The sequence below is a fragment of the Ovis canadensis genome, chromosome 3 (genome assembly GCF_042477335.2).
Source record: "Ovis canadensis isolate MfBH-ARS-UI-01 breed Bighorn chromosome 3, ARS-UI_OviCan_v2, whole genome shotgun sequence".
Lineage (NCBI taxonomy): Eukaryota > Metazoa > Chordata > Mammalia > Artiodactyla > Bovidae > Ovis > Ovis canadensis.
In genome coordinates this window covers 187,218,540-187,237,930 of record NC_091247.1, presented here as the reverse complement: position 1 = coordinate 187,237,930, position 19,391 = coordinate 187,218,540, and the positions used below count along the sequence as shown (strand labels likewise).

Below are 19,391 nucleotides of genomic sequence, written 5' to 3'. Positions count from 1 at the left end.
ACTTCAGTACCATTTAAATCATCACGGAGGGGGACTTCCCTGGCAGTCCAGTGGTTAAGAGTCCACCTTCCAATGCAGGGGATGCAGGTTCAACCCCTGGGCAGGGAACCAAGACCCCACATTCCAAGGAGCAGCTAAGCCAGAGTACCACAACCAGAGAAAGCCCACACCCCAAAACAAAGAGGCTTCATGGCTCAGTGAAGACCCAGTGCAGTGAAAAATTGTTTTAAATTTAAAAACAAATACATAAATCATAGTGGAGATACTTGGTATTCTTCTCCAGTGCCTCTTCTTAATGTTGGTAGAAGGGCTTCAGTGTTTCCCTGTTAAAATGCTGGCCTTTTAGACTGATAGAATTCTAACATTGAACCACGGTTGAATTCCCCTATTAAATCCCTCTTGGTTGTACTATATTTTTTAACGTGGTATGGACTACATTTGCTGATATTTTACTCCTGATTTTTGTACTGACATAATGCACTTTTATCCCCATTGTAAGATCACGGAAACTGCTTGGAGAGACTATGTCCTGTCTCAGTAACCTTGAGCCAAACAAACAGCCTTACCTTTTTTTGGACTTGAGTGTCTAAGCCCCAAATACAATAGTTAAACAGTCACCTATTCTGGAGTTCCATTCTGCATATTCACGAAAAAATGTAGATAAGTGAGGACTCACCTTTAGCTCTTGAGGACACTGTGTGCATGGTAATTGCGAAATGAAAACATCTCCTTCCATATTAATAACAAGAAATGTCACAGTCATCAGGGATTTTGAAGAAGGAATTCATAGGGTCTGGACTCCACCTTAGGCCTGTTCATGATGGTCATGCTTGGCCACCTTTCCAATGGACTCTGAACTCTGTGTTTAGTGCCTATGAAAACAACAACAGAAGGATAAGAACCCCTCCAGACTGGGGAACCTTGAAGATCGTATCTAGGTTACTCATCTCCTAACAGAAAACATACGCTAATCACCCCTTCCTCCAGACAGGCCATAAATTTTTCTGTATCTATTGCAGTGTAACCTTGGGTTTATTGATTACTGGCTAATTGTCTGACTGTTTAAGCACATGAGCACATAGCACATGACTGATGGGATTATTGGGATTGTATTTTCCTTGGTTAATGTAAGTCTCAAGAAGTTTGGAGTGGTGGGTTCAGACACGTACACATGGGGTATAAAAGATTTTCACAAATGCTGGTCGGGGTCCTTGGCTAAGAGGAGACTCTGCCTTGGGCCCGCCGGTGTAATAAACTGCACTCCACTATCTGCATTGTCCTTCTGAGTGAGTTTGTTTCTCGGAACGCGTGGCTACAACAATTTCTGGCCTCCAAAGGTGAATGAGGGCTCCCAAAACTGTGATCCAGCAGATGCTATCACTCCCCGCAGTGACTGCTGAGGAGTCGAGCCCAGGCCACAGGCGGATCTGTGGCTGGCACTGCTCCTTTGGTGTGGGGTGAGAACACCACAGGGATTTTAAAAATAAAAGGCCTTGAGACAGTGGCCTGGCCCAGCCGGCCAGAGGGCTGGGTGGGGGCCAGATAGGGACACTGGAATGTTGATTCTTGGGGGCTGTCCACCCACAGGGAACAACCAGGCCAGGAGAGCCCCCTATTCCCTGCCTCCCAACAGTGCTGCCCTCCCAAGGACACTCCCTCCTGGCCTATCCTAAACATCATCTCAGATGTTTATTCAGCACCTACTATGTGCCAAGACTCAGGGACCCTGGGCTGGGAACCTCCAGCCTTTCTTTCTCCCAGCTGTGCCGCTCTCCCCAGAGCAGCCCTTTCCTCCATCTCTGACCTCAAGTCAGAAGATTTATTGAGCACCTATTATGTCTCAGGCCTGTTCTGGCCGTCTTCCTTTCAGCCTCTCTGGGCTTTTCTCCTCTTGTGCTCACACTCTCCCAAGCCTCTCCCTCATCTCAAGCCATTTCCATCTGCCTCTCTCCCTTCTGGCCACGTTAACAGGAAGCAGCCTGAGAGGTCAAGGGCTTCTGGGCCTCCAGAGTCTAGTGTTTGCATACACAGGGGCCTGTTGACAGGGAGGGGGAGTTGGGGTGAGAGGGTAACAGGCAGGAAGACCAGAGGTCTCCAAAAGGAGGAAACAGGCTGCAAGTGTCACATTTTTTATCTCTTAAGTGGCAGGAGGAAACAAACTAGTGTTATATTTTTTCCCCTTCTCTATACAAATTTAAAAAGAAAAAATCTTAAAATTCTGTGTTGCCATAATAACACCTGGTTCCACGTGAACGTAACTTTTCTCAAAGCTTGAGCTAACCAATACATTTTTCTTATGGAAATGTTTGTCTTAAGCTATGTTAATGTATTATGTTTTTACCCTAGACTCTGTCTTCAAGTCAGTTCACCTAAAGGCTCAGAACCGACTTGACAAACCAGTATGTTATACTCATACATTGTTCTCCTAATCTATGTTAATGAAACTATATCTTTGTTTGGAAATCTGCCTTTCTTCAAGATTCATGTCAATCGTTTTATGGTCCGGGATGACTCACCTCCTGCCGATGTTATCTCAATGCATGTTGTGTGTGAGGGGCCTAGTGCCATTCTCTGAGTCTTGAGACATTTCCTTTCTCTAATTAGCAGACTGCTAGTAGCTATGTAACATCCCGCTAAAGACTAGCAGGGGGGCACTCTTTCTGCCCCCTTCTGATGTCTATGTCAGAAGCTTTCTCTCTTTTATACTTTAATAAAACTTTATTACACAAAAGCTCTGAATGATCAAGCCTCTTCTCTGGCCCTGGATGGAATTCTTCTCCTCTGGAGGCCAAGAATCCTGGTGTCTTTCATGGTTCAGTAACAACCTTTCAGGCGGGTGGACTTCCTATTTATGAGAATCAGAAGGACCCTCCAGGGAGGTGCCTTGGACAGGTGTCTTGGGCACCCCCTGTAGTCTAGACCCCAGTCTCTCCCTGCAGGAGCCCGCAGGCAGGCAGCTCAGGCCCAGGTACTGCCCTCTACCCACTGCTGGGGAAGGCTAGAAGGAAGGAGGACTGAGTCTTTTCGGAATAGTCAGGAATGTGGGAGTTGAGTGTCCAGTGTCCACAGGAACCATCCCTGACTCCAGGACCCAGCCCTCTGCCCCGTCTGCATGCCCTGTCCCATTCTCCTCCCCATCTCCAAAACCCTCCCCTGCTTTGCCGCTGGAAGGGCCTGAAAGAGTGGGGCAGGAAGAGGCTAGGTCTTATCCTGCCCCAGTGGGGCCACAAGCCTTCAGCTCTGGCTGGACCAGGCTCTGGAGGTCTCAGTCCCCCATCTCTGGGTGGGGGTGATGGGCCAGTCATGCCATCACCTCATCTTGCACACACCATGTTTTCCCCTGAGTCCTCCATGCCGGGAAGGATGAGGCAGGGCCCCCAGTGGGGCTTGGGACCAGCAGAGAAAAATGGTACCAAGATGTCACTTCACACCTTCAAGAAGGATCACCCTCTGTTCAAAGCCCTAGGTCTGAGGAGCTGGAGTGGGGGCAGACAGAGGTGGGGTTGGCCAGAGTGTCCTGGGGGAAGCAAATAGCCCCTGCCCTCCTCACCTCCAGGCAGTCCCAGCCTGTGGTTGCCCAACAGGAGGTACTGATCGAGGGCCTGAGGGTCATGGCCAGTGAAGAGGCTGGGCAGAGGGAGACCTGACCTTGTCCTCTTCCCTCACCTAACCCAGAAGAAGATCAGTGACACCTGTTCTCTATCTCACCTCTCCCATATCCCACCCTCTCGCTCAGAGAACCTGGAGACAGACCTATAGGATACAACATCCTTAGTGCTCAAGGCAGTCATCCCCTAGTGGGCAGTGGGTACCCCAGGAGCCAGCTATCCCAGAGAAGGCAGTCAGGGAGGGCTTCCTGGAGGAGGCTACTCTCTCTACACAGAAGCCTAAAATTAGGAAGGATGTGCCTGACCTTGGAAACAACTTGATCAAAGGCATGACATTTCCAGAGAAATGCTAGCAACATGATGGACCTAGAAAAAGATGCAAATAAGCGAGCCAGGGGAGATTATGGGTGGAGAGGGGGATGAGATCAGTCTTCAGGGCCTCAAAGCCTGGGCTTTCTGTGGCTCTGGAGCTCCCTCTTTTGCCCCAGGCCAGAAGGTGGAAAACTTGAAAAAGATGGAAGACTTTCCAGTTCCTGATAGACCTGCTCTGAGCCAGAGCATCTAGGCACTTCCCCACAGTGGTGACCTTGGGCAAGTTATTAACTTCCTTGGCTTCAGTTTTGGGCTCTATAAAATGGGGTTAAAGAGAGGACCTGCATCAGAAGGCTGTTGGTGAATGGAATTAATTTAGCATATCACTTTGTGGTGCCAGTGGTAAAGAACCCACCTGCCAATGCAGGAGACTTGAACCCTGGGTTGAGAAGATTGCTTGGAGGAGGAAATGGCACCTCACTCCAGTATTCTTGCCTGGAGAATCCCATGGACAGAGGAGCTGGCGGGCTACAGTCCATGAGGTCGCAAAGAGTCGGGCATGACAGCATCACACACAGCACAGCACCTGGTACTGTGTGTGCTGTGTGCTAAGACGCTTCAGTCGTGTCCAGCTCTGTGACCCCCTGGACTCTAGCCCACCAGGCTCCTCTGTCCGTGGGATTTTCCCTGCAAGGACACTGGAGTGAGTTGCCATTTCCTTCTCCAGGGGATCTTCCTGGCCCAGGGATCAAACCCACATCTCTTATGTCTGTTTCATTGGCTGGTGGGTTTTTTACCACTAGCGCCACCTGGGAAGTGCAACACGGGCCCTGGTGCTAGCGAATCTTTTCTAAAAAATGTATTTATTTATTTGGCTAGTTTGGGTCTTAGTTGCAGCATGCGGGCTCAGTAGTTGCCGAGTGTGGGCTGAGTCGCTCTGCAGCACGTGGGATCTTAGTTCCTCAACCAGGGATTGAACCCAAGTCCCCTACGTTGGAAGGTGGATTCTTTACCACTGAGCCACCAGGGAAGTCCCTCATGAGTCTTTTCGACCAGCTAAATATTATACTAATTGGGAAAAAGAGAAAGTTGGTTTTCCCCCAGGGACATGATGACAGGTGGGTGGCAGGTGTTTTACCAGAAGAGTCTACAGAAAAAGACATGGTACTCAGCCCCTGGGATTCCCAGGCTTGCTGGAGCCAAGCAACCCCCAGGGGCTCTTATTAAAAACACCTGCTTCCCACGCCTAGTCTCTGACCTGCCAGGTCTGGGGTGAGACAAGCTGTGGGGTTTGTAAGGAGGCCCCAGGCCTGGACCTTCTATCAGGCAGGTATGGGGAACATTCCTCTCTGATGACAAGAATTCACTCCAACTGCTTCCTCCTCGGGGAGACAATTCCTTCAAAACATGCTCTTTTAAAATTGTGCTGTTTATTGAGTATGCCTCACCTATTCTACAGAGAAGGAAATGGCAACCCACTCCAGTATTCTTGCCTAGAGAATCCTGTGGACAGAGGAGCCTGGTGGGCTGCTGTCTATGGGGTCGCACAGAGTCAGACATGACTGAAGCAACTTAGCAGCAGCACCTATTCTAAACCCTTTCTGCGTTAACTCAGACAATCCTCACAGCAATCCTGTGATGTGTAGGTACTCAGGATTGCTCCCACCTTACTGATGGGGAAACTTGAGGCCTATGAAAGCTAGGAAACTTGTCCAAGGTCGCAGGAACTCTGTGACTTCTTAGGAGTCAGATTGGGACTTGAACCTGGACATAAGCTCTTAACCATTGGGTTGTAGTTTCCCCACCTGCTTCTGGTCCCTGGGCTGTTTGATAAGATTCCTCCAGGTGTCTTGGGTCAGAGCTGAGGGGTTCATATTTTTTGGCTCCTTGTCCTCTAAGATAGCAGTCTCTAACCTTTTTGGCACTAGGGACTGGTTTTGTGGAAGACAGTTTTTCCACAGACGGGGTAAGAATGGGGATGGTTTGGGGATGATTCAAGCACATTACATTTATTGTACACTTTATTTCTATTTCAGCTCCTCCTCAGATCATCAGGCATTAGGTCCCTGAAGTTGGAAACCCCAGCTCTAAGGGTGTGACCTTTGAATCAAGAAATGACCAGTCCTGCTTCAAACCACCTTGGGAAACAGAAAAATGGGATTCAACTTCCTGTGCCCTGCTTACTTCCTCTGGGTAGTACTCTCTCCTGGAACTGGTTTCCCTACCTCTAAATGGGGGTGCAGCACCTCCCTAGGTATCATCAATAAGTTAGAAGATCAAGGATGGGGAGGGGGGTTGTGAACTGTTAGGCCGTGGGTTCTTTTGGACCTGGGAGTGGCCAAGGTAGGGTGTGGGAGGACTGGGGTCAGTCTAGGAGTTGTTCAAGTCACCTACCTCCAGGGTGAGTCCTTTTTTTCTTTCTTTTCTTATCTTCTGGAAGCATCACATGGCATGTGGGATCTCAGTTTCCTGGGATCGAGCCCACGGCCCCTGCATTGGCAGAGCAGAGTCTTAACCACTGGACCACCAGGGAAGTCCCCAGGGGGTAGCCCTTTTCCAGCTGGTGTCACCAGGACTCCAGAGGCTGGGGGAGGCCACACAGTGGTGGGAAGAGAGGTTGGTGGGGAACCTGGCTTCTCCCTTCCCACTTGGCACTCCAACATGCCCTGGCTGGCGGTGGGTCATGATTCACCAGCTTTAACCCTGGTTTCATCAGTAATCAGGAAACGCATCACGAGAGAGCTTGGGGCATTTTCTGGAGGGCCCAGTGCCCTCCCAGAAACTGGGGAGCAGTGCAGGGGAGAGGAGAAGGAAGAGGTCCAGCCTCAGAAAATCTGCATAATGTGTTCTTTTCTTTGAGGAGACTGAGAAAGCTTCAGGACCTGACATCCCTGGAAACCATTCACTCATTCATTCTAGTTTACTGAACCCCTTACACTGCGCCAGTTACCACAGACCCAGAGAAATAAAGCGAAGTTATCCAGAAGCTTCCTGATATGGAGATTACTGTATTATCGGCTAATTCCTGCACAGTGCAGTGAGGCGCAGGTTCACCAAATTCAGAATCCACAGAGGAGAGAGCCATTAATCTGGGGTTGGGTGGTTGCGGCATGGATCGGGGAGCAGGGTGAGATATTGGCAGTTCTGAGGCCCACATCGGGGAAATGACAGCGTGGGCTGCAATCAGATGCTTCTGCCACCTCTGAATGGTTCTTCTCCCATCTGGCCTCAGTTTTCCCAGCTATGAACTGGACACAGCCTTTCTCCTTGGGCTGTTATAAGAGTTAAAGGATTTCACTCATGTAAAGTACTTAGAACAGCCCCTGGTGTGTGGTCAGCACATGGGTCACAGCGTGCCTGGCATACAGGGAGAGGGATTTCCAGTGAAGGAGCCTGTCTGTGCATGGGCCCAGGAGTGCGCTGCACACGGGTGTGACGGACATCGGCTGGGTGGAGTGAGAGGTAGGAAGGATCACTGGAAGTAGTGTCCTTTCCTGTGGACACTTTCCTTAGGGCAGTGGGGAGCTACAGACGGTTTTTGAGCAGAGGGGGGACATTCGCAGACCTGAACACCAAGGCTACAGACTGGTGATAAGCTGGAAGGCCAGACTGGGGCAGGGAGACCAGTGAGGAGGTGGTACCAGGGTCTTGGTGAGACACATGGAGGCCTGAATGAGTAGCTGTGGGATGGAAAAACCTGGAGTTGAGGACCAGTGTCAGGGGGACACACAGCTGAATGGATGCGATGACACTGGGTTGGCCAGGAAGTTCATTTGGTTTTTCCATGACATCTAACATCATCAGCCTTCCCTGGTGGCTTAGAAGATAAGGAATCTGCTTGCAATGCAGGAGACCCAGGTTTGGTCCCTGGGTTGGGAAGATCCCCTGGAGAAGGAAATGACAATCCACTCCAGCATTTTTGCCTGGGAAATCCCAAGGACAGAGGAGCCTGGTGGGCTACAGTCTACAGGGTCACAAAGAGTCAGACATGACTGAGCGAGTAACATGAGCAACATCAACAATACAATGAGTGAATAGACACCACCCCGTGGGCTGGGGGGAATGGAGGAGTCCAGGTGTGTTGGGAGATGCTGATTCAGAATATACCAATATTCTTAGGAGAGGGTTATCAGGATAGGCCTTAAGGGGTGTATAGGAGTTGTCCAGGGGACCCATGAGGGAAGGGCTGCCCAGACAGATGGAACCAAAAGCAGAAGATGCTTTCACAGTGGGTTTGGGGAGGAAAGAGGGGGGTTCAGGAGTTGGGGGGTGTTGGGTGTCATCTGTAGGCCACTGGGGTTGGGGGAAGGTCAGCAGACAGAGCAGTGGAAAGAGAATTTCAGTGTCTCTGTTAGCTTGTCATGGCTGTTGAAACAAATGAGGTACCGCCTGGGTACCTTAAGGCATTCTGCTTTAAAGCAGTGGTGATTTATTCTCTCACCGCAATGTGGGCAAGGCTGTGCTCCCTCACAAGGCGTCCAGTTTCCAGTGGCTCAAGGTGTTCCCTACCTGTGGCTGTAAAAGTTCAAACTCTGCTGCTGTTTCCACATGGCCTTCTCTGCGTCAGCATCTTTTCCTATGAGGACGCTTGCGATTGGACTCAGGGCCCACCTGGATAATCCAGGATAATCTCACCTCAAGACCCTTATCTGAATTACATCTACAAGGACTCTTTTTCCGAATAAAGTCACCCACAGGTTCCAGGTGAACCTATCCTTTGGGGAGTAGGGGTTACCATTCAACACACCACAAGGTCCTAAACTCTAATCCCAGCGCTTCATCCCAGATGGAGAGTCTTTCCTCTTTCCCCTTCTTCAGGACTCCCGGTCCCTCCAGTCGTGCCTCAGGCAGGACGCCCCACTGTTCACCCTTTCATTCCCAGGGCCCAGAAGTTAGGGACACGTGTGCAGAAGCAGCTCCTGCCCCGCCTCCCTTCTTCCAGCAGCCAACGCCCTGAGGCGGGAACCTGGCTAAACCTGTTGGGGTGAGCGCCACCTTGTGTTCATTTGTAGCGCTGCAGTCCGAGGCTCCAGCCGGGTCCTTGCCCTGCGGACAAGCTGAGCCGTGCGTCCACAGAGTTCCGGCTGTTCCTCGGCTCCACACAGGTGGGTTCCGCTGGCCTCGATGTGAAGTGGGGGACATAGCCCCCAGACCAGGAGACCTCGGCTCAGAGAGGCTGTGACTTGCTAAGGTCTCGCAACTTCGACTCCCGTCTGACTCCAAAGCCGCACCGCACAAACTAGACTAGTGCACCGGGCTAGGGGCGGGACCTGTCCACTCTGGCCGCTGCGAGGCTTTTCCGGGTCTACGTTTGCCCACATGAAAGAGGAGCAGCGATGCACATGAGCACCCCCGGGCAGCCCCTTGTAGAGAAACCCGAAGAACCCAGAATTTAGTCTTTCACTGAAATGGTCTGTGGACCTCATTGCTTCTCCATACTTTCCAAACATTGGTCTTAAAAAACAAAACAAAGCAACTAGGTGTTTATTGTTTTTCTCTAAACATTTTCATGTGTGTGAACTATTTAATAACTTAAAAAACATACTTACTGGATTAGAAACTTTATGCAGGCTTCCAGTTCTCCTCTGAAAGGCAATAAGCTGAGCTGTTTCTTCCATATTCTTCCAGGAATGATCCCTGCATGATTATATATAGGTATGTATATATGCACATATACACGCCCTTGCATGTATATTCCGGAGAAGGCAGTGGCACTCCACTCCAGTACTCTTGCCTGGAAAATCCAATGGACAGAGGAGCCTGGTGGGCTGTAGTCCATGGGGTCGCACAGAGTCAGACACGACTGAAGCGACTTAGCGGAAGCAGCAGCAGCAGCAGCATGTATATTAACACACTCCCATTTAAAAAACAGTGGCAAGCAATCAACATTCTGCATTTGCTCTGTCACTTAATGACGCTTTTACATTTGATCCATAGGATTGCGTGTGTGTGTGTGTGTGTGTGTGTGTGTGTGAATGAGTCATTCAGTCATGTCTGACTCTTTGCCACCCCATGGAATGTAATTCACTAGGTATGAATACTGGAATGGGTATCCATTCTATTCTCCAGGGGATCTTCCTGACCCAGGGATCGAACCAGGGTCTCCACGGTTGCAGGCAGATTCTTTACCATCTGAACCACCAGATATCTATATCTATATCGTAAGTGTATACAGGGTGAACACAACAGGCAGCCAGCACCCAGATAAATACATGAGCACACACACACACAAAACACACGAACACAACCAGCTCCCCGTGAATCTCCTCAGTGCCTCTTCCAACTCCCCACAAATGGTACTAACTGTCCTGACCTCTGAGATTTTGATGTCTTTGTTCTCCATGTAAATGGCATCATGTCCTCTTTTGTAGGCAGCTCCTTTCACTCAACATTTTGTTTGAGAGATCCAGTCACATTGTTGCCCATGGTTGTACATTATTTATCCTCACGGCTTGTAATGCCCCACTGTGTGACTACACCACACTTTATTTCATCTGTTTTACTATTAATGGACATTTGGATAGTTTCCAGGTTTTGCCCATTACAAACAGTGTACTGTGAATATTCTAGCTTAGTATGTGTCTTTTTGGTGAAAGTGTTGGATCTACACCTACAGGCAGAATTTCTAGGTCAAAGGCCTACACCTGTTCTGTTTTGGCTTCCCAGGTGGCTCAGTGATTAAAGAATCCACCTGCAGACGCAGGAGACCCTGCAGACGCAGGGTAGGGAAGATCCCCTGGAGAAGGGAATGGATACCCATTTCAGAGACGAACCTGAGTTTGATCCCTAGGTCAGGAAGATCCCTTGGAGGAGGAATGGCAACCCACTCCAGTATTCTTGCTTGGAAAAAATCCCATGAACAGAGGAGCCGGGTGGGCTACAGTCCATGGGATGGCAAAGAGTTGGACACGACTGAGCGACTGAAGCACGCACCCACGCACTTTCTGTTTTAGCAGAAGCTGCCAAAAGGTTTTCCAAAGTGATGGTAACATTTGACGTTCCCACCAGTTTGGATTACTCCATATCTTCACTCACCCTTGATATTTTTGCCTTTTTCATTTTAGCCTGTGTATTGTGCTATGGCATTGTGGTTTTAATTTGCATTTCTCTGATTACTAATGAAGCCGAACACCTTTTCATGTATTTATTGGCCGTTTGGGTATCCACTTCGATCTGTTCAAGTCTTGCCTATTTTTCTTTTTAAAAAGTTTTGTTGGTGTATAGTTGATTTATTTTGCTATTAGGATGTCATGTTGGGTGTTTTTGTATTGATTTGTAGGAGTTCTATGTATATTTCAAGCAGAAGTTTTTTTGCTGTATATGTTCATTACAAACATCCTTTCCCATTTTGTGGGTCATCTTTTAACTCTTCAAAATGTATTTTTTGTTAAAGGAGAGTTCTTAATTCTGATATACTCTGCTAAAAAATTATTAGCTCCTTTGTTTTTGGTTTAAGAAAACCCTGCCTCTTTCAAGGTCATGAAGATGTTCTCTTAATGCTTTCTTCTAAGTCTTTATTATTTCACTCTTTCACATTTAGGTATGGAATTTATTTCTGTTTATGGTGTGAGGTAGGGGTTACGTTAGGCTGAAAAAATGGTCTCCCAATGATGTGTACCTCCTAATTCCTGGAACTGTTACCTTCTATAACAAAGTGTGTGCAGAGTGATTAAATTAAAGGTTTTGAGTGAGAAAGATATCCTGAATTATCTAGTTGGGTCCTAAATACAACCATGTGCATTCTTGTAAGAGGAAAGCAGAGGGAGATTTCACACACACACACACACACACACAAACACACAAACACACACACACACGGAAGCCCCTATGAAGATGGAGCAGACAGAGATAGATTTGAAGTTGCTTGCCTTGTGGCTATATTGATATAACCAGGAACCAAGCAGTGCCTGCAGCTCCAGAGTTGGGAAGAGGCAAATAACATTCTCTCTGACAGCCTCCAAGGTGTTGGCTCTGCTAATACCTTAATTTTGGCCCAGTGATACTGATTCTAAACTTCTGATTTCTAGGACTGTGAAGGTATAAAGTTCTATGGTTTTAAGCTACAAGTTTCTGGTAATTTTTTGTTTACAGCAGCTACAGGAAGCCATTAGAGGAATCAAGATGCATTTTCCCCACAATATTCTATCTAGTTGACCCCGCACCATTTCCTGAAAAGACCATCCTTCTCCCATTGCACTGCTCTGTCATATGTGCCACATGTGTGGGTTGTTTCTAGACTGTAGTGGTGATGATTGTACAATTTTGTAAATATACTTTTTAAAAATCCCACTGAATTGTACACATTTTTCATTTGCCACGCCACATGGCTCTGGGATCCTATTTCCCCAACCAGGCACTTGAACCCAAGCCCTCAGCAGTTAAAATGCATGATCCAAACCACTGGACGAACAGGGAATTCTGTTTGTCTGCTCTTGAACCAATGCCACACTGTTTAAATTTTCGTTTCTACAGTAGTTCTTGATGTCTGGTACAGTAAGTTCTGTGGTTTTGTTCTTTAATTTATTTTTTTTTTATGTCAATGGCTTTTCCTTTGCATCTCCATATACGTTTTAGAATCAATTTGTTTAATTTCAGGGGGAAAACTCTGGGATTTTTGAATTGGGATTGTGTTGAATCTTGCAATTAATTTAAGAAGAACTGATATGTTTAAAATATTGAGGCTTCTAGTCCATGAAAATGATATAGCTCTCGGTTTATTTAGATCATATTTAATCTCAAATAATGATGTTATTAAAAAATAAAAAATTGAGATGCAATTCAACATACCATACAATTCATTCACTTAAAGTAGACAGAGTGGGAATTCCCTGTGTGGCTAAGAATCTGCCTTCTGATGCAAAGGATTCAGGTTCAATCCCTGGTCAGGGAATAAAGACCCCACAGACAACAAAGAGCCCACACACTGTAACAAAGACCTAGTGCTGCCAAAAAAAAAAGAAGAAGAAGAAGCATACAAGGAATTCCCTGTTCGTCCAGTGGTTGGGATCATGCATTTTAACTGCTGAGGGCTTGGGTTCAAGTGCCTGGTTGGGGAAATAGGATCCCATGAGCCATGTGGCGTGGCAAATGAAAAATGTGTACAATTCAGTGGGATTTTTAAAAAGTATATTTACAAAATTGTACAAACATCACCACTACCTAATTCCGAATATTTTTTATCACTCCCCAAAGAAACTCCATCCACATTGGCAGTCATTCTCTACACTCCCCTTCCCCCAACTCGGCAACCACGAATTTCTTTTTGTCTCTACTGGATGTGCCTATTCTGAACTTTAAATATATAGAAGTGGAATCATAAAAATGTGACCTTTTGTGTTTAGCTTCTTTCACTTAGCATCATGTTTTCTAGGTTCATTTATGTTGAAACATTTATCAGCACTTTTTCTCTTTTATGGCTGAATAATATTCTATTATTCAGGCAATGCCAAAGAATATTCAAACTACTGCACAATTGCACTCATCTCACATGCTAGCAAAGTAATACTCAAAATTCTCCAAGCCAGGCTTCAATAGTATGTAAACCGTGAACTTCCAGATGTTCAAGCTGGATTTAGAAAAGGCAGAGGAACCAGAGATCAAATTGCCAACATCCGCTGGATCATGGAAAAAGCAAGAGAGTTCCAGAAAAACATCTATTTCTGCTTGATTGACTATGCTTTATTGACTGTGTGGATCACAGTAAACTGTGGAAAATTCTTAAAGAGATGGAAATACCAGACAACCTTACCTGCCTCCTGAGAATTCTGTATGCAGATCAAGAAGCAACAGTTAGAACTGGACGTGGAACAACAAACTGGTTCCAAATTGGGAAAGGGGTACACGAAGGCTGTATATTGTCACCTTGCTTGTTTAACTTCTATGCAGAGTACATCATATGGAACGCTGGGCTGGATGAAGCACAAGCTGGAATCAAGATTGCTGGGAGAAATATCAATCACCTCAGATATGCAGATGGCACCACACTTATGGCACAAAGCGAAGAAGAACTAAAGAGCCTCTTGAAAGTGAAAGAGGAGAGTGAAAAAACTGGCTTAAAACTCAACATTCAGAAAATTAAGATCATGGCATCTGATCCCATCACTTCATGGAAAATAGATGGCAAAACAATGGAAAAAGTGACAGACTTTATTTCTTTGGGTTCCAAAATCACTGTAGATGGTGACTGCAGTCATGAAATTAAATGATGCTTGCTCCTTGGAAGAAAAGCTATGACCAACCTAGATGGCATGTTAAAAAGCAGAGACATTACTTTTCCAACAAAGGTACATCTAGTCAAGGCTATGGTTTTTCCAGTAGTCATGTATGGATGTGAGAGTTGGACTATAAAGAAAGCTGAGCACCAAAGAATTGATGCTTTCAAACTATGGTGTTGGAGAAGACTCTTGAGAATCCCTTGGACTGCAAGGAGATCCAACCAGTCCATCCTAAAGGAAATCAGTCCTGAATATGCATTGGGAGGACTGGTGCTGAAGCCGGAATTCCAATACATTGGCCACCTGATGCAAAGAATTGACTCACTGGCAAAGACTCTGATCCTGGGAAAGATTGAAGGCAGGAAGAGAAGGGGATGACAGAGGATGAGATGGTTGGGTGGCATCACTGACTCTATGGACATGAGTTGAGCAAGCTCCAGGAGTTGGTGATGGACAAGGAAGCCTGGCGTGCTGCAGTCCATGGGGTCGCAAAGAGTTGGACACGACTGAGTGACTGAACTGAATATTCCATTGTCTAGATATACATTGTTTGTTCATCCATCTATCAGTTGATGGATATTTGGGTTATTTCCACTTTGGGGCTATTATTAATATGAGTAAAGCTGCTGCGAACATCATGTATACGTTTTTGTGCGGGCATATATTTTCAATTCTCTTGGGTATTGTATATCTAGGAGTGAAATTGCTGAGTCATAGGGCACCTCTATGTTTAACTGTTTGAGGAGCTGCTAAACTGTTTTCCAAAGCAGCTGCACCATTTTACAATCCTACTAGCAATGTGACAGGGTTCTAATCTCGCCACATCCTGGCCAACACTTGTTACTGGTTGTCATTTTGATTATAGTCATCCCACTCGGTGTGAAATGGGACCTCACTATGGTCTTTATTTCGTTTTCCTAATGACTAACACATAATAATATTTTGTCTTTTTCAGGGTACTGGTCTTGCACACCTTTTGTTTGATTCCTTCCTAGGAAATTGATATTTTGGATGCTCTTATAGATGGCTTCATTTCTTAAAAATAGAATTTTATTATTTTCCAGCAATTTTAGGTTCACAGAAAAATTGAGAAAAAGTACTGAGAATTCTCATCTATTCCTTGCCTTCACATGCATAGCTTCCCCCACTATCAACATCTCATTGTTTTAATCAATGAAACTATGATACATCATCACCCAAAGTCTGTAGTTTACATAAGGGTTCACTCTCGGTGTTGTACATTCTACGGGTTTTGACAAATGCATAATGACATCCATCCATCATTATAGTGCCACACAGAATAATCTCACTGCCCTAGAAATCCTCTGCGCTCCATTTACCGTCCTTCCTTCCCCCAACCACTAACCATTTTGCTATTGCCATAGTCTTGCCTTTTCTAGAATGTCATAAAGTTGGAATCCCACAGTATGTAGCCTTTCCAGATTGGTTTCTTTCACTTAGTAATATGCACTTAACTTTCCTCCATGTCTTTTCATGGCTTGAGAGCTCGTTTCTTTTTGGCACTGAATAATATTCCCTTGTCTGGATGCACCACAATTATCTAACTGTTCACCTACTGAAGGACTTCTTGGTTGCTTCTAAATTTTGCCAGCTATGAATAAAGCTGCCATAAATATCCAGGTGCAAATATTTGTGTGCACTTAAGTTCTCAGCACTTTTGGGTAAATATTAAGAAGTAAAGGATTGCTGAATCATATGGTATAAGAGTATGTTTAATTTATAAGAAACTGTCTTATAAAAAAACCATCTCCCAAAGTGACTGTGCCCTTTTGCATTCCCATCAGCCAAGAGAGAAAGTTCTTGCTGCTCACCAGCACTTGGTGTTTTCATCGTTTTGGATTTTGGCCATTTCAGTAGGTGCACAGCAGTGTTTCATTGTTGTTTCAATTTGCAAACCCCTACTAACACGTGATGTTGAGTGCCTTTTCATATGCTTGTTTGCCATCTGTAGATATTTCCTGGAGGTGTCTGTTCAGATATTTTGCTACTTTTTTTTTCAGTTATGTTGTTCATCTTCTTATTCTTTGTATTTTAAGAGTTTTGTATATTTTGAGTAACAGTCCTGTATCAAATATGTGTTTTAGCATATTTTCTCCCAGCCCTTGGCTTGTCTGCTCATTCTCTTAACAGTGTCTTTTACAAGTTTTCAATTTTAATGAAGTCCAGCTTATCAATGATTTCATCACTTACGTCTTTGATGTTTTATCAAAAGTCATCACTGGACTCCAGGTCATCTAAATTTTCTCTTATATTATCTTTTAGGACTTCAGTAGCTTCAGTTTTGGAGAAGGCGATGGCACCCCACTCCAGTGCTCTTGCCTGGAAAATCCCATGGATGGAGGAGCCTGGTGGGCTGCACATGGAGTCACTAAGAGTCGGACACAACTGAGCGACTTCACTTTCACTTTTCACTTTCATGAACTGAAGGAAATGGCAACCCACTCCAGTGTTCTTGCCTGGAGAATCCCAGGGACGGGGGAGCCTGGTGGGCTGCCATCTATGGGGTTGCACAGAGTCGGACCCGACTGAAGCGACTTAGCAGCAGTTTCAGTTTTATTTTTGTGGTCAGTGGAGAGAAATATAGTTGATTTTGACCCTATTTCTAGTTTTGCTAAATTCACACAAATTGTTGAAAGATGTGTGTTAAAGTCTCCTACCATGATTATAGACATCTCTTTCTCCTAGTTTTGCTTGCATTTTTTTAAACCACGTACTCTTTTTCTTTTTTTAAAATTAGTTATTTGGCTGCACTGGGTTTTCGCTGCAGCATGTGGGATCTTTAGTTATGGCATACAAACTCTGCAATATATGGGATCTATTTCTCTAAGCAGGGATCAAACCCCTGGCCCCCTGCATTGGGAGCACAGAGTCTTAGCCACTGGACTACCAGGGAATTCCTCTTCACTTGGTTAATTATAATCCACTACCAAAGTGGATTCCATGCTCACCTCAGTACTCCATTTATGAGTTCCTTTATTTATTTTTAAAAATTTATTTCTTTGGCTGCACTGTGCAGCATGTGGGATCTCAGTTCCCCCACCAGGGATTGAACCCTGGTCCCTGGCATTTAGAGCATGAAGTCTTAACCCCTGGACCACCAGGCAAATCCCAAGTTCCTTTATTTAGCATTGCCTCTTTGCCACTTGCACTCTAGCAGGAAGGGCTTCGTAGTTTTTTTTCAAGGGCACATATATGCTTTAAGTTTAAATTTAACAATACGTAATTACCTCTAAAATATAAACATATAAAATAAAGCAAAACAACTAAAACAATAGCAAGATATTCCAGTAGACTCCCCCTTGTACATAGTATTGGCTTTCATTACATCTCACCTTTGATCTGTCTTAGAAACGATGACCTGTACTGAGATTTCATTCCAGAAAAATGGTTTCCACTTCACCTCCGATAGACTGAGTAAAATGAGATTGCCTGCATCAAGTGTTGGGAAGCATGTGGGCCTCTCACAAACCACTAGTTGGAGTTCAAAATGGTCAAGCACGTGGCAGGACTGCTTGGCAGATCTACTGAGATTGTACATATGCCAGCCCCATGACCAAGCCAGGCGACTCTTGGCTGTGAATCCAACAGAGGTGCGTAAACATGTGTATTAGAAGGGCATATGAATATTCATAGCAGCGGCATCTGTAATAGCCCCCAACAGGAACTACTCAGCTGCCCATTCAGTTCAGTTCAGTCGCTCAGTCGTGTCTGACTCTTTGCGACCCCATGAATCGCAGCACGCCAGGCCTCCCTATCCTTCACCAACTCCTGGAATTCACTCAGACTCACTTCCATCGAGTCCGTGATGCCATCCAGCCATCTCATCCTCGGTGGTCCCCTTCTCCTCCTGCCCCCCAATCCCTCCCAGAATCAGAGTCTTTTCCAATGAGTCAACTCTTCACATGAGGTGGTCAAAGTACTGGAGTTTCAGCTTTAGCATCATTCCTTCCAAAGAAATCCCAGGGCTGATCTCCTTTAGAATGGACTGGTTGGATCTCCTTGCAGTCCAAGGGACTCTCAAGAGTATTCTCCAACACCACGGTTCAAAACCATCAATTCTTCGGCGCTCAGCCTTCTTCACAGTCCAACTCTCACATCCATACATGACCACAGGAAAAACCATAGCCTTGACTAGACAGGCCTTAGTCAGCAAAGTAATGTCTCTGCTTTTTAATATGCTATCTAGATTGGTCATGACTTTTCTTCCAAGGAGTAAGCGTCTTTTAATTTCATGGCTGCAATCACCATCTGCAGTGATTTTGGAGCCCCCAAAATAAAGTCTGTCGTTGTTTCCACTGTTTCCCCATCTATTTCCCATGAAGTGATGGGACCAGATGCCATGATCTTCATTTTATGAATGTTGAGCTTCAAACCAATGTTTTCACTCTCCCCTTTCACTTCCATCAAGAGGCTTTTTAGTTCCTCTTCACTTTCTGCCATAGGGTGGTGTCATCTGCATATCTGAGGTTATTGATATTTCTCCTGGTGATCTTGATTCTAGCATGTGTTTCTTCCAGCCCAGCGTTTCTCATGATGTACTCTGCATAGGAGTTAAATAAGCAGGGTGACAATATACAGCCTTGACGCACTCCTTTTCCTATTCGGAACCAGTCTGTTGTTCCATGTCCAGTTCTAACTGTTGCTTCCTGACCTGCATACAGATTTCTCAAGAGGCAGGTCAGGTGGTCTGGTATTCCCATCTCTTTCAGAATTTTCCACAGTTTATTGTGATCCACATAGTCAAAGGCTTTGGCCCATTACACAGTATATTTACAAAACAGAACGCTATTCAGTGACAAGACGGGATAATCTACAAATACACAACAGTCTACAAATTTAAGTACCTACTACAAATATGGTGTTGTATCTATCACCTACTACAACTATATGTACCTACTCCAACTACTCCAACTGTGGTGTTGGAGAAGACTCTTGAGAGTCCCTTGGGCCACGAGGAGATCAAGCCAGTCAATCGTAAAGGAAATCAGTCCTGAATATTCATTGGAAGGACTGATGCTGAAGTTGAAGCTCCAATGCTTTGGCCACCTAATGCAAAGAACTGGCTCATTGGAAATGACCCTGATGCTGGAAAAGACTGAAGGCAGGAGAAGAAGGGGATAACAGAGGATGAGATGGTTAGATGGCATCACTGACTTGATGGACATGAGTTTGAGCAAGCTCCAGGAGTTGATGATGGACAGGGAAGCCTGGTGTGCTGCAGTCCATGGTATCACAA

General features: G+C 45.7%; 1 protein-coding gene across 1 annotated transcript in view; it reads right to left on the bottom strand.

Annotated features, from left to right (window-relative positions):
- Nucleotides 1-848, bottom strand: part of USP18 (ubiquitin specific peptidase 18) — a 63,306-nt gene extending 62,458 nt beyond the window's left edge. The window contains exon 1 of the mRNA XM_069585361.1: nt 677-848. The gene's annotated coding sequence lies outside the window, so the exon portion shown is untranslated. The remainder of the gene's footprint in view (nt 1-676) is intronic.
- Nucleotides 849-19,391: the final 18,543 nt, after the last annotated feature.